This window comes from Myotis yumanensis, unplaced genomic scaffold (assembly GCF_028538775.1).
Source record: "Myotis yumanensis isolate MYYU_CA2020_CCGP unplaced genomic scaffold, mMyoYum1.0.hap1 SCAF_1, whole genome shotgun sequence".
NCBI lineage: Eukaryota > Metazoa > Chordata > Mammalia > Chiroptera > Vespertilionidae > Myotis > Myotis yumanensis.
This window is the reverse complement of record NW_027223752.1, coordinates 96,788,916-96,801,421: the sequence shown is the minus strand read 5'-3', so window position 1 is coordinate 96,801,421 and position 12,506 is coordinate 96,788,916. Positions and strand designations below refer to the sequence as shown.

Here is a 12,506-nt window from a genome sequence, read left to right as displayed (position 1 = left end):
GAGTAAGTAGAAGGAAAGAAATAATAAAGATTACACCAGAAAAAATGACATAGAGACTAAAAAAATAATACAAAAAAATAAATTAAACCAAGAGTTGCTTCTGCGAAAAGACAAACAAGATAGATGAACCATTAGCCAGACTCATCAAGAAACAAAGAAAGAGGATCCAAATAAATAAAATCAGAAATGAAAGCAGAGAAGTAACCACCGACACCACAAAAATACAAAGGATTGTAAGGAAATACTATGAACAACTACATGGCAATCAGCTGGACAATGTGGATGAAATGGACAAATTCCTAAAAAAATACCATCTTCCAAATTGGAATCAGGAAGAATCAGAAAACATGAATAGGACAATAACAACTGAGAAAATAGAAGCAGTAATCAAAAAACTCCCAGCAAACAAAAGCCTGGGTCCAGATGGCTTCACAGGGAAGTTTTACCAAGCATTCAAAGAAGAACTAACACTTATCCTCCTCAATCTATTCCAAAAAATCCAAGAGGAAGGAACACTTCCAAGCTCTTTTTATGATGCTAGCATTACCCTAATTCTAAAACCAGATAAAGACACTATAAAGAAAGAGAATTACAGGCCAATATCCCGGATAAACATAGATGCTAAAATCCTCAACAAAATATTAGCAAATCGCATCCAGCAATATATTAAAAACATCAAACTAGTACATACCATGACCAAGTGGGATTTATTCCAGGGCTGCAAGGCTGGTACAATATTCACAAATCAATAAATGTAATACAACACATATGCAAATTGAAAGACAAAAATCACATGATCAGCCTTCTCCAGGCAACCCGAAAGTTGTACTTGCAACCCTGCGTTCCCTCTCCCACAATAACCACTCTTTCTTTCCAAATTGCTGGGCACGATGGCTCCCGCAAAGAAAGGTGGTGAGAAGAAGAAGGGCTGCTCTGCCATCAACAAGATGGTGGCCAGGGAGTACACCATCAACATTCCAACTGCATTCACGGCATGGGTTTTAAGAAGCGTCCCCCTCGGGCACTCAAGCAGATCCGGAAATTTGCCATGAAGGAGACAGGGACTCCAGACATGCACTCTGATGCCAGGCTGAACAAATCTGTCTGGGTCAAAGGAATAAAGCAATGTCCCATATTGTATTCAGGTATGTTTGTCCAGAAAACATAATGAGGATGAAGATTCAACAAACAAGCTGTATACATTGGTCACCTATGTACCTGTCACCACTTTCAAAAATCTAAAGACCATTAATGTGGAGGAGAACTAATGCTCATGGTCAAATAAAGTTACAAACTGAAAAAAAAAATCACATGGTCATAACAATAGATGCAGAAGAAACATTCTACAAAATCCAACACCCATTTTCGATAACAACTCTCAGCAAGGTGGGAATAGAAGGAGCATCACAACATGATAAAGGCCATATATGACAAACCTATAGGCAATATCATACTCAATGGGCAAAAACTAAAACCATTTCCCCTAAGAAAAGGAACAAGACAGGGATGTTCGCTTTCACTATTCTTATTCAACATAGTACTGGAAGTCCTAGCCACAGCGATCAGACAAGATGAAGAAATAAAAGGCATCCAAATTGGAAAGGAGGAAGTAAAACTCTCATTATTCGCAGATGACATGATATTGTACAATGAAAACCCTAAAGACTCCACCAAAAATCCACTAGATTTAAAAAATGAATTTGGCAATGTAGCAGGATACAAAATCAACACCTAAAAATTGATGTCTCTTTTATACACCAATACTGAATTCTCAGAAAGAGAAACTAAACAAACAATCCCATTTATCATTGCAAAAAAAAAATTAAGATACTTAGGAATAAACTTAACCAAGCAGGTAAAAAAATTGTACTTGGAAAACTACAGGATGTTGAAAAAAGAGATAGAAAAAGACATAAACAAGTGGAATAATATACCATTGTTCATGGATTGGTAGAATCAACATCATTAAAATGTTCATACTACCCAAGGCAATCTACAGATTCAAACAATCCCTATTAAAATGCCAACAGCATATTTCACAGACTTAGAACAAATACTCCAAAAATTCATATGGAATCAAAAAAGACTCTGAATAGGTGCAGCAAGCTTGAGAAAGAAGAACAAAGTTGGAAGAATCACAATACCAGATATCAAGCTATATTACCAAGCGACCATAATCAAAACAGCCTGGTTCTGGCACAAGAACAGGCATATAGATCAATGGAACAGAACAGAGACCCCAGAAGTCGACCCAAGCCATTATACTCAATTAATATTTGACAAAAGAAGCAAGGACATACAATGGAGTCAAGACATGGTGTTGGGAAAATTGGACAGATGTGTGCAAAAATGAAACTAGACCACCAACTTATACCATACATAAGAATAAACTCACAATGAATAAAAGACTGAAATGTAAGTCATGAAACAATAAAAATCCTAGAAAAAACCCTAGGCAGCAAAATCTCAGATGTCTCTTGTAGAAATATGTTTAAGGATACATCTCCTAGGGCAAAGGAAACTGAGGAGAAAAATACTAGGTGTACTGGTTAATAATGCAGATTTTTTTCAATAGATGGAGTTACACATATGTTGATATATATGCGATTTGATAAGTATGCTATTTTGTTGTATTTACAACAAGCTTTAAAACTTCATATGTCAAATTTGCTGAAGGTGTTAACATCATAGATATTTTTACACTTAAAAATGTTGAATTTTGTGTCCAAAAAAGAGCATTTGTGGGAATTTTAATTCATTATTTTGAAGAAAAGTGCTGCTGAAAGTTATCGTATACTTTGGGAAGCTTATGGTGAAGATGCTCCATCTCAAGATACTTGTGAACGCTGATTTAAACGCTTTAAAAGTAATGATTTCGATGTGAAGACAAAACGCCCAGGTCAATTTAAACCACGCTTTGGTTGTAAAACAACCAGAACGGGCCAGAAGACATGGCAAAGTAATTTTGCTTCATGATAATGCACCATCACACACTTCAAAACCAGTTAAAGACACGTTAAAAGATCTTGCCTGGGAAGTATTAACCCACCCGCATATTCACCAGACCTTGCTCCTTCAGATTACCACTTGTTCCGATCCATGGCACACGCACTTTCTGAGCAGCACTTCAAAACATACGAGGAAGTGGAAAATTAGGTCTCTGAATGGTTTGCCTCAAAACAAGAAAAGTTCTATTGGGACCGTATCCACAAATTACCTGAAAGATGGGGGAACTGTGTAGCTATCGATGGACATTACTTTGAATAAAGCACTTTTGATGTTTCTCTTGAAATTATCGTGTTTTCTTTGATTAAAAAATCTTCATTATTAACCGGTACACCTAGTAAACAAATAGGACTACATCAAAATAAAAAGCTTCTGCACAGCAAAAGAAACCATCAACAAAACAGAAAGGGAGTTCACACTATGGGAGAACATATTTGGCAATGATACATCTGATAAAGGGTTAATATCCAAAAATATAAGGAACTCATCTAACTTAACAAAAGGAAGACAAACAATCCCTCCCATCCCCCCCACAAAAAAAAAAAACGGGCAAAGGACCTAAATAGCCACTTCTCCAAAGTGGACATGCAGATGGCCAAGAGACAAATGAAAAAATGCTCAAACTCACAGAACATCAGGGAGATACAAATTAAAACAACAATGAGGTATCACCTCACACTTGTCAGAATGGCTACCATCAACAAATCAACAAATGACAAGAGCTGGAAAGGATGTGGAGAAAAAGGAACCCTAGTACACTGCTGTTGGGAATAGAGACTGGTGTAGCCATTATGGAAAACAGTATCAAGTTTACTCCAGAAATTAAATATGGAACTGCCATTTGACCTAGGAATATATGTATATACTAGAGGCCTGGTGCAGGAATTTGTGTACAGGTGGGGTCCTGCTGGCCTACCCCGATGGGGGCGGATTGGGGCCGGGCCGGCGGGGGCAGGGCAAGGGATGCAGGAGATTGGCTGGTTGGCCCTGCCCCCAATCAGGGGGGGCGATCGGGGCCCCAATTGGCCAGTTGGCCACCACAGTACACATCACAGTGACCTGTCATTCTGGTTGTTCCAGCCTTCCTGTTGCTTGGCTTTTATATATATAAAATATCTGTTAGATATCATCCAATTGTCCTCCATAGGGGTTTTTATCATTTTGCATTTTCACCAGTAATGTATGAACACATACAGAATCCTCTTTAATTCTAGTTTCTAAGATCTATGTAAATACTCTTTTTTCCCAAAATTACATGGTATTTACATTATGTCTCTGAGGCTAAAGTATTATTTTTCTCATTTACTATTTCTGGTTCCAATGAGGTGATTATAACTTTTTATTTAAATGTATGAGTAGAAGATATTCTTCAGCTAAAGTATGATTTTATAGAGCACATTACACTTTGCAAAGTATTTTTATGCACATGCATTTTATTTGATCTTTGCAGCCATGTTTTGCAATAGATAGTGCAAGAATGTCAGCTCTTCCTTCCAGATGAGGAAACTGAGAAGAAACACAATTTAATGACTTGTACATGCCCAGTTTATGATGGTCAAGGGTCCTGTTAGTTTACTGATATTTCTACTAGATACTAAGTTGCCTCCCTTTTAACTTTCAATCCTAGTCTTTTAATTTATTATATAATAGTGCCACTAGCTAAAAGTATTTGGAATACAGACTTACTCATTATATTTGCTTCACAAATACTAGAAATATGAATGCTGTATTTTAGTTAAGTTCATATTTTAAACTTATTTTGGATAATTAAGCTTAATTTGTTTGGGTTTAGCTCAAGAATCTTTCAAACTATAAAGTGCTAACCAAGTCTAATAAAATTTATTCTTGAAAAATACACCAGTTATGTAAGCATAAATCTCAAGTTGAATACAGTGAAATACCTTTTAATATATAGAAATTATGAATTTTAAAAAAATCTTAGAAAAGCAAATGCAAAGTAACAATAATGTAATTTCAATACTGGTTTAAATTTCAATACTGGCTTCCTTTGTACTAAATAATGTCTCTGCATTCTCTGGAGAGGTAAGGAAAAAAGTTCTCTTCCAAGTACAAAATATTTTGGCCTACATTTTTAATTAGATTGATTCATCCTTGAGAATGACAACAGATACTTATCCTATCCTGTGAACTTCAAGAAAATATTAGGATAACATGAACAAATATTATAAATTGAGAGTCCTCAAATAGAAGCAATAAAGTTAACAGGAGTAACTATAAACCCTAATTTCGGTCTCTTTTCACAATGTAAACTGTTTTCCATTAAACACAATCTGTACCTTTGTCATTTATTTTTGAAGATAAATGTCATTTATTTTTCAAGTTGAAAAATCACAAAAAGACTTTAGACCCACATGCAAAGAGTACTCTTTTTATCCTTTTCTGAGACATTGACCTGTATACTCATTTAAAAATGAACACCGCATCTTTATGTTATTAAATCTTTGTTTTGATCTATTAGTATTCACCAAAGTGCCATTTTATAAAACCTCACACTGAATAGACAAGGCTGGAGGTGACCATCTGCAGCTTTAGAGTCTGCGTTTGAATTGATGAAAAGAGCTTTGTGTTTTCATTGCCAAGTTTGATTCTTCCAGTCATTAGGCATTCCCCTCAGATCCCATCAATGAAGCTGCACTCTCTTACACCCCTGTGTTAAATTCTCTTCTCCTCATGGCTTCCTTTGCCAGCTCTACTCAAGAATGACTACGGGGTCTTAGCCACATTCTTCTCACAGCTGTGTTAAAAAAGAGCATCAGAAAGTCTTCTAAAACCCATATGTGTATCTGGTCAGTGCTCTGCCTTAGGGTCGCCTCGCATTGTGGTGTGATTATACAGATTCATTCTTGTTCTTGAACTGTGCTACTTCCATCATCCCGGGAAAGATTAGGCCATCCATTTCAGTCAGTAGTAGAGAACTTCTTGAAGACTAATACAAATCACACATAACTCAGAAGGCAGACTAGTTTAATTTAAGGAAGAAGATGTTTCAAGATTTAAAATATGTTTATATGTCATTTTTACCATTATGTAGCTTGTCAAATGGCATATAGTTACATAAAGAGAAATAAAATATGCTTTCATATGCTTTGAGAATACTGTTAAATGTGGCAAAGGAAAAAGTCAAATGATGATGATATTAGAAGAACTATTAGTTTGAATGGTATATATGCTAAAGCAATAAAAATTAATGTTTAGTAAGTTCCAAAATATTGTTTATTATGTAATATTTGGAGTCTCGTTTTTCACTTGCATTCAGTCTTTCTACAGAAACACCTAATAAAGTAATTTTTAGTAGTATAAGTATTTTTAAAAATTATACTTAGGTTAAGAACTGAAGAAAAAAATTATTTCTGTTGAGTTGTTGAAGAATACAGAGGTGGTCAAACACAGGTTTACAGTTGTAATACAAATAAATAATACAATAATTAATGATAATACAAGAAACTCGGTGTTTCACATACTCACAACTATAAATCCACTTTTACCCACCCCTATATATAAAGGAAGAAGATGCATTTCACCTGCTACTATAAAATACAATGTCTTAGAATGACTTTTCTCTTTAGTGTGAATGATCAAGAATGATGTTTATGGCCTGGCCGGTGTGGCACAATGGCTGAGTGTCGACCTATGAACCAGGAGGTACAGGTTTGATTCCCAGTCAGGGCACATGCCCAAGTTGTGGCTTGATCCCAGTAAGGGGCGTGCAAGAGGCAGCCGGTCAGTGATTCTCTCTCACCATTGATGTTTCTCACCATTGATGTTTCTCTCTCTCTCTCTCTCTCTCTCTCTCTCTCTCTTCCTCTCTAAAATCAATAAAAAATATATTTTTTAAAAAGAATGAAGTTTATGAATGGACAATATTTATGATTTCACTATCAGGTAAAGTTACACTGAAATAAGCAAAAGATTCTTTCATCCTGTATTTATCAATGGTTAAATGTGCACATGGGCAAATCTCTGACCAAGTGGGGGAGAAATAAACATGGAGTCTTAGAATCCAAGTGAAATTTATATTTCTACTTGCTCTGGGTATAATTTAGTACCCACTCCCCCCCAATTATATTTTGAAAGAAAAACCTGTACCTTGTAAGGAAGTATCCATCAGATTTTAGATGAGTATAATGGGGATTTATTACATGAAAAGAAGACCCCAACTTATGGAAAAATGTAGACATTTTCTACATCAGCAGGTAGGCACATTACATTTGATCTTCTATGTATTTAAGAATAGAGAAAACAAAGAAGGAAGCTCTGAGTGAGTTCTCAAGTACGATGAGGTTAAGCAACATTCAAGCAAGAATGATGGAAACTTCTAAAAGTCGAATTTCTACAATAGCGTCCTTTTCCCACCTTAGTACAACAAAAGTATTCTTAAGTACACTAGTGGATAGTGCTACTGTTACCTATCCTAGGAAGTTCAAATCACCTATATCTTATTTTTATCAATTGAAAAACTACTCTCAGGTAAGATGGATGAGTTCGCCTATATTCACAGAAGTAACTAGGAGCTATGTAGCCTGTCAAAGGTTAAACAGTAAGAAGGCTTTTAACTGGAGCTAAGAACAGAACCAAAGAAAAGGATACTTGTTAGGTTATATAGCCACTCTAAGAAACTTACATTTCCTATACGTGTGTGAAAATCACATCTCAGAGGTATAAGAACTCCTGTTGTATTTTTTTTTAGCCTGCCAAGTTCTAGTTAAAATGTACATGATCATCATTAGGTGGATCCTATAATTTCCCTAAAATAATAGGAATTCCATTTCTGACTTTTAATTACTGTAACACTGGGATCAAAAAAGCAACAAAAATTCCTGCATTTTATTTAGTTTTAAACCTAACCAGTATGGATCTCTCTCCTAATTGAGTCTTTTGTTCTTTTTCTCTATTCCTCTTCATGATGCTCATCTGAAACATGTTTCATCGGCATTAGTAGGCAGACACATATACTAGCCCAACTCTAGATCATCCATGGAAGTTTCTGATGAAGAAGCAGGTCAAATGTGAGAAGCCCTGTGCTAATTTAACATTTAGTCCCTACGTTCATGCTATTTGTGATTCATTCCATAAAGTTAGCTACAAGAGGGAAGTTATCAGGGAAAGTGCTGATTCTTAGGTCTAGAGAATCCCTTTTCTTCTGTAGCCTGGATCCTTCACTTTCCACTGCATTGCAATTTCTCATATTTTGGGTTAGGTTCCAATTTTAGTAATCGCACATTAATCCTTCCTTGGTAAAAGGAATGAGCTAGGAAGTGAGATATTTCCTGAAGGTATAAGCCCAAATTCTTTAGTTTTTATAAAGACATGACTATAATTATATATCTATCAAATATATAATAAAAGTAGCTCTAGAGACCCACTTTATATACTCAATGGATGAGAAATGTGATCCACTATACAAATATGTAATGGAATTAAATTTTTAATAAAATACATACTAATTTGCTGGAGCACAAGACTTATATTTCCTAAGTTAAATATGTATTTAATTTAAAGATGTGTTATGATTTACAAATCTAGAATATTAGAATCTTAAAAGGATATCATTGTTCAAGAATAAAAATTAAGCATATTAGATGTTGTACATCTTAAAATGATTGCTTAAGAGTCATCTGAGTCTATCTTCCATATATAAATGATAATAAAGCTGAATCTAATTAGATATAGATTTAGAATGTGTCTTTTAAAGTTGATTGGGATGTGCAATTGTACATAAATTATCACAAGTAAATGAACTATTTGACTTATTATTTGCTGATGTATATTTCATATTTCAGAGCTTTTAAATCTCAAACACAATTTTTTGAAGAGCAATTTAAGAAAAGTTTTAAATCTTCCAATTTATTAGTAATATTAATAACTCAAAATCAACTTTCAACATTATATTAAATAGTGATTTAAACCTTATGCTGAGTTGATAATTTGTGAAACTTTTTCTTTGAATCAATCAACAAGTATTTACAAAATGTTCAGACATGTCTAATATTGCCTTGCAACTTATAGTCCAACCAAGAATTTATAGGAAAAATATCACAGGTAAAGTTGGCAAGAAGCAGAATAATTTTAATGAAAAGACAATGCAATTATAAAAATTCACTGATAGCTTTCACATTAAACTTTGTAAGAATCTTTAGCACAATTATTTTTAATCATGGTTAAAATCAGATTCTGAAACCAGCAACAAAACTAAAAAGAGTTTGGTGAAGTCTCTTGATGACAACTGTAGGCTTTTCTTTTTTTAAAATAAGAATAGCAGGCTTTATTTTTCTTTTTTAAATCAAGAGACTGTGGAAATGTTCTGTTCCCTTCCCTGCACCCGGAGTCATCTACCCTGTTCTATAATTCAACCTGCAAACAGATTAAGCAGCTGAGTTTGTGGAAAGTATGTTTGCTCGACGCTAAGAACCCTTGTGTGACACTATGGTGACTCCCCTGACACCTCGAAGAGAACTACAGACAGTTCTTGCTCATCAGCAGGGAAACCAGACTGAGAATTCACAATTTCTTTGTAATCTCAACTTCTTCATAGAAACCAAGTATTTGGCCAAAAGACAGGAAAGACTTTTGTTAGCTTTATATGTTCATTTTTTTTTCTATCAACGCCACTCAAAAGACACAGTATGCCACAAGTTTTAAAATGAAATGTCTTTGATATTTTAATTATGCAGTTAAAAATTAACAGAATACATGCAAATCTTAAGTAACAAATTTTTTAAAAGAAAAAATTGAAAAAAAAATGTTAAGAGTGGATATATTTTTTCTTGAGAACTTGTTTAAAAGTGTACGATTTTTTCCTACATATTTTTGTCCAATATATTCCTTATGCAGCTACAATTTATGAGAGAATTTTAATCGTATCAGTGTAAATCTGGCCCACAGTAAAGATGATATGTGAGAAAAAATATTTTATTGTAAAACCTAGATCTTTGGTAGATATTCTGACCTTATAAGCCTCGCTGTAAATACTATTATCTTATGTAACTATGTGTAGCCTAGGCATGTTAAGTATAGTAAAATATATTTTAAAAACCCTTTAGAAAACTTTTGTTGTAGGCCATAAGAAGCCTATCTGTAGATGGAAGCACAGTAAGAAAACAAAGTACAGTATAATGATAATGAACCATAGAGTTTTAAATCTCTTGTGATGATAAAAACATCAGTTAATGAATTGGTGTGTCAGCGTCCTCTTTAATAAATGAGCATGTGATCCCTGGAAAAACTAAGAGCTTTTTTTACAAAGTTCCTGTGCTCTCAACAAGCTCTTTAGCTCCCTTACCTCCACATAATTCTCCCAAACCCAGGGCATCCAGGATCAGCAAAAGAGCAATCTAAAGCGAAATCACAATGTGCTCTTCTTCCATAAGCATATACATGTTTTAAAAGAGACATACATAAGGAGAATAAACCAAGGGAATGGATTTTTGTTGGTGAAGCTTTAGGCATTGTGACACCTGGGCCAAGAAGCTATTTTTGGACAATGAAGTCCTGCATTCATAATATTTTACTCTGTAAGTGACTGCCGGAAGCCGGTCCATCCTTGCTGCTTGACACAGTCGCTGCAGGAAAGAAACATCTGCACAGCATATGTTTCAAGGGACCTGGCATATATAGCATATTGTTCTTAATATGTTTGCTCTCCTTAGCGCCATGTGTTTTAACCAAGGTCACCTCTCCGAGAAAGGTTGTTTCCCCAGGTGGGGATTTTTCCCTGAGGTTAGGGAGGGGATACAACCCCTTAATTAAGTGCCAGGCGGGTAGTTAAGCTACATAATCTTTACTCCCTGGAATGGAGATAAGAAACGCCCTAACCTTTGTAATAGAAATTGACAGGATTAAAATCGGCTGGTATAAATATAGATGTAACAAGACAATAAACATCAGATCCTCATCAGATCCTGATCAGATCCTAACCAGAGCTTGGCTGGAGTTCCTAACCAGAACTTTGGCTGGAGATCCTGGCTAGAGGTCCTGACTAGGCTGCTGATCAACTGAAGGCTGTCTCCGTGTCATTCCTTCTTCGCCGACTCCGTCCACACCTTTGGGGACCCCTGGACCTGCTGGGGTTGGACCCCAGCAAGTGACTATTTATAAATATTGGTTGACCTATGGATACTAATTGTGCACAATTTTCCTTTCCAGGAATACTCCCATAGGTTGATAAATTAAAAAAAAAAATTTTGACTCTGAAAGAAAATAAAATATAAACTTAAAATTCTATTATTCTTAGAGATAGTATATAGTCTCTCTCCACTATTACTGAAGATTTCAGGTCTTTTTAAATGTAATTAAACTTAATGGAAGTTGGTGGTTAGAATAGAAGCTGATCACTAGGAAGTAAGACATCCCAACTCTGAGGAGAGTATAAGGAATGGAGGTGCCAGTGAGGGGAGGGAGGTAGACATAAAGGGTCATAGTTTTCTTTCTTTTATTTTTTTAAAATATAATTTATTGATTTTTTTACAGAGAGGAAAGGAGAAGCATAGAGAGGTAGAAACATCGATGAGAGAGAAACATCAATCAGCTGCCTCCTGCAAACTCCCTACTGGGTATGTGCCCGCAACCAAGGTACATGGCCTTGACCGGTATCAAACCCAGGACCCTTGAGTCCGCAGGCCGTCGCTCTATCCACTAAGCCAAACTGGTTAGGGCAAGGGTCATAGTTTTCAATGAAAATGGTAAGCTCATTGAAATCGGATACTGGGTTGGAATAAAATAGTTTAAGCTAGGGCTTAAAGCAGATCATACCACATCTGAAATTTTCATATGTATTCCTGACCCAACCTGCTTTTATTTTGCTCCATCATTCTAGCACTTTATTAAATAGTTCTAGTTCGTTTGTTTATAAGTGCTTACTTTACAGCAGGCATGTGTGTGAGTACTTGGAGGAGACTGGAATAAAAAGATGAATAGGACACTATCCAGGTCTTGGGAACGCTCGACAATGGGTAAATTTGCAGGGAGTGAAACAGAGAGGAAATAGATATACAAAATGATTATTACACATAGATGACTAAGACCTTGAATAGAGGTATGGACTAAGTTCTATGACCACAACAAAGAATGAAAATCTAAAGAAACATTTTAGGGGTAACATTTAGACTGGACTTTAATGAGTAACAAAAACTTGGCTAGGTACTAAGAGTGGGGACATGTTCTAAGACGAAGAAGAAATAGTACATGCAGAGATATTGTGGTAGTGGTCGTGGGAGGAAATTATACTGGACAAATGGGAGAAGGCTACTGATAGGCCTCATATGTCATACTAGGTTGGTTATACTTTAACTTGTAGGGGAGAAAGAGCCCCTGAAAAGCCTATATAATAAAGAGGTAATATGCAAATGGATCATCACCCCAACACACAAGATGGTTGCCCCCATGTGGACACAAGGTGGCTGGCAGGGGAGGGCAGTTGTGGGTGATCAGGCCAGCAGGGGTGGGCAGTTGGGAGGGACCAGGCCTGAAAGGGAGGGTAGTTG

General features: G+C 35.7%; 1 protein-coding gene and 1 pseudogene across 4 annotated transcripts in view; one reads left to right on the top strand and one right to left on the bottom strand.

Moving 5' to 3' along the window:
• The window catches only part of MIPOL1 (mirror-image polydactyly 1), a 334,097-nt gene that overhangs the window by 42,711 nt on the left and 278,880 nt on the right, over window positions 1–12,506 (bottom strand). The gene's annotated exons all lie outside the window — the stretch shown is intronic.
• Window positions 891–1,268, top strand: LOC139004335 (large ribosomal subunit protein eL31-like; annotated as a pseudogene).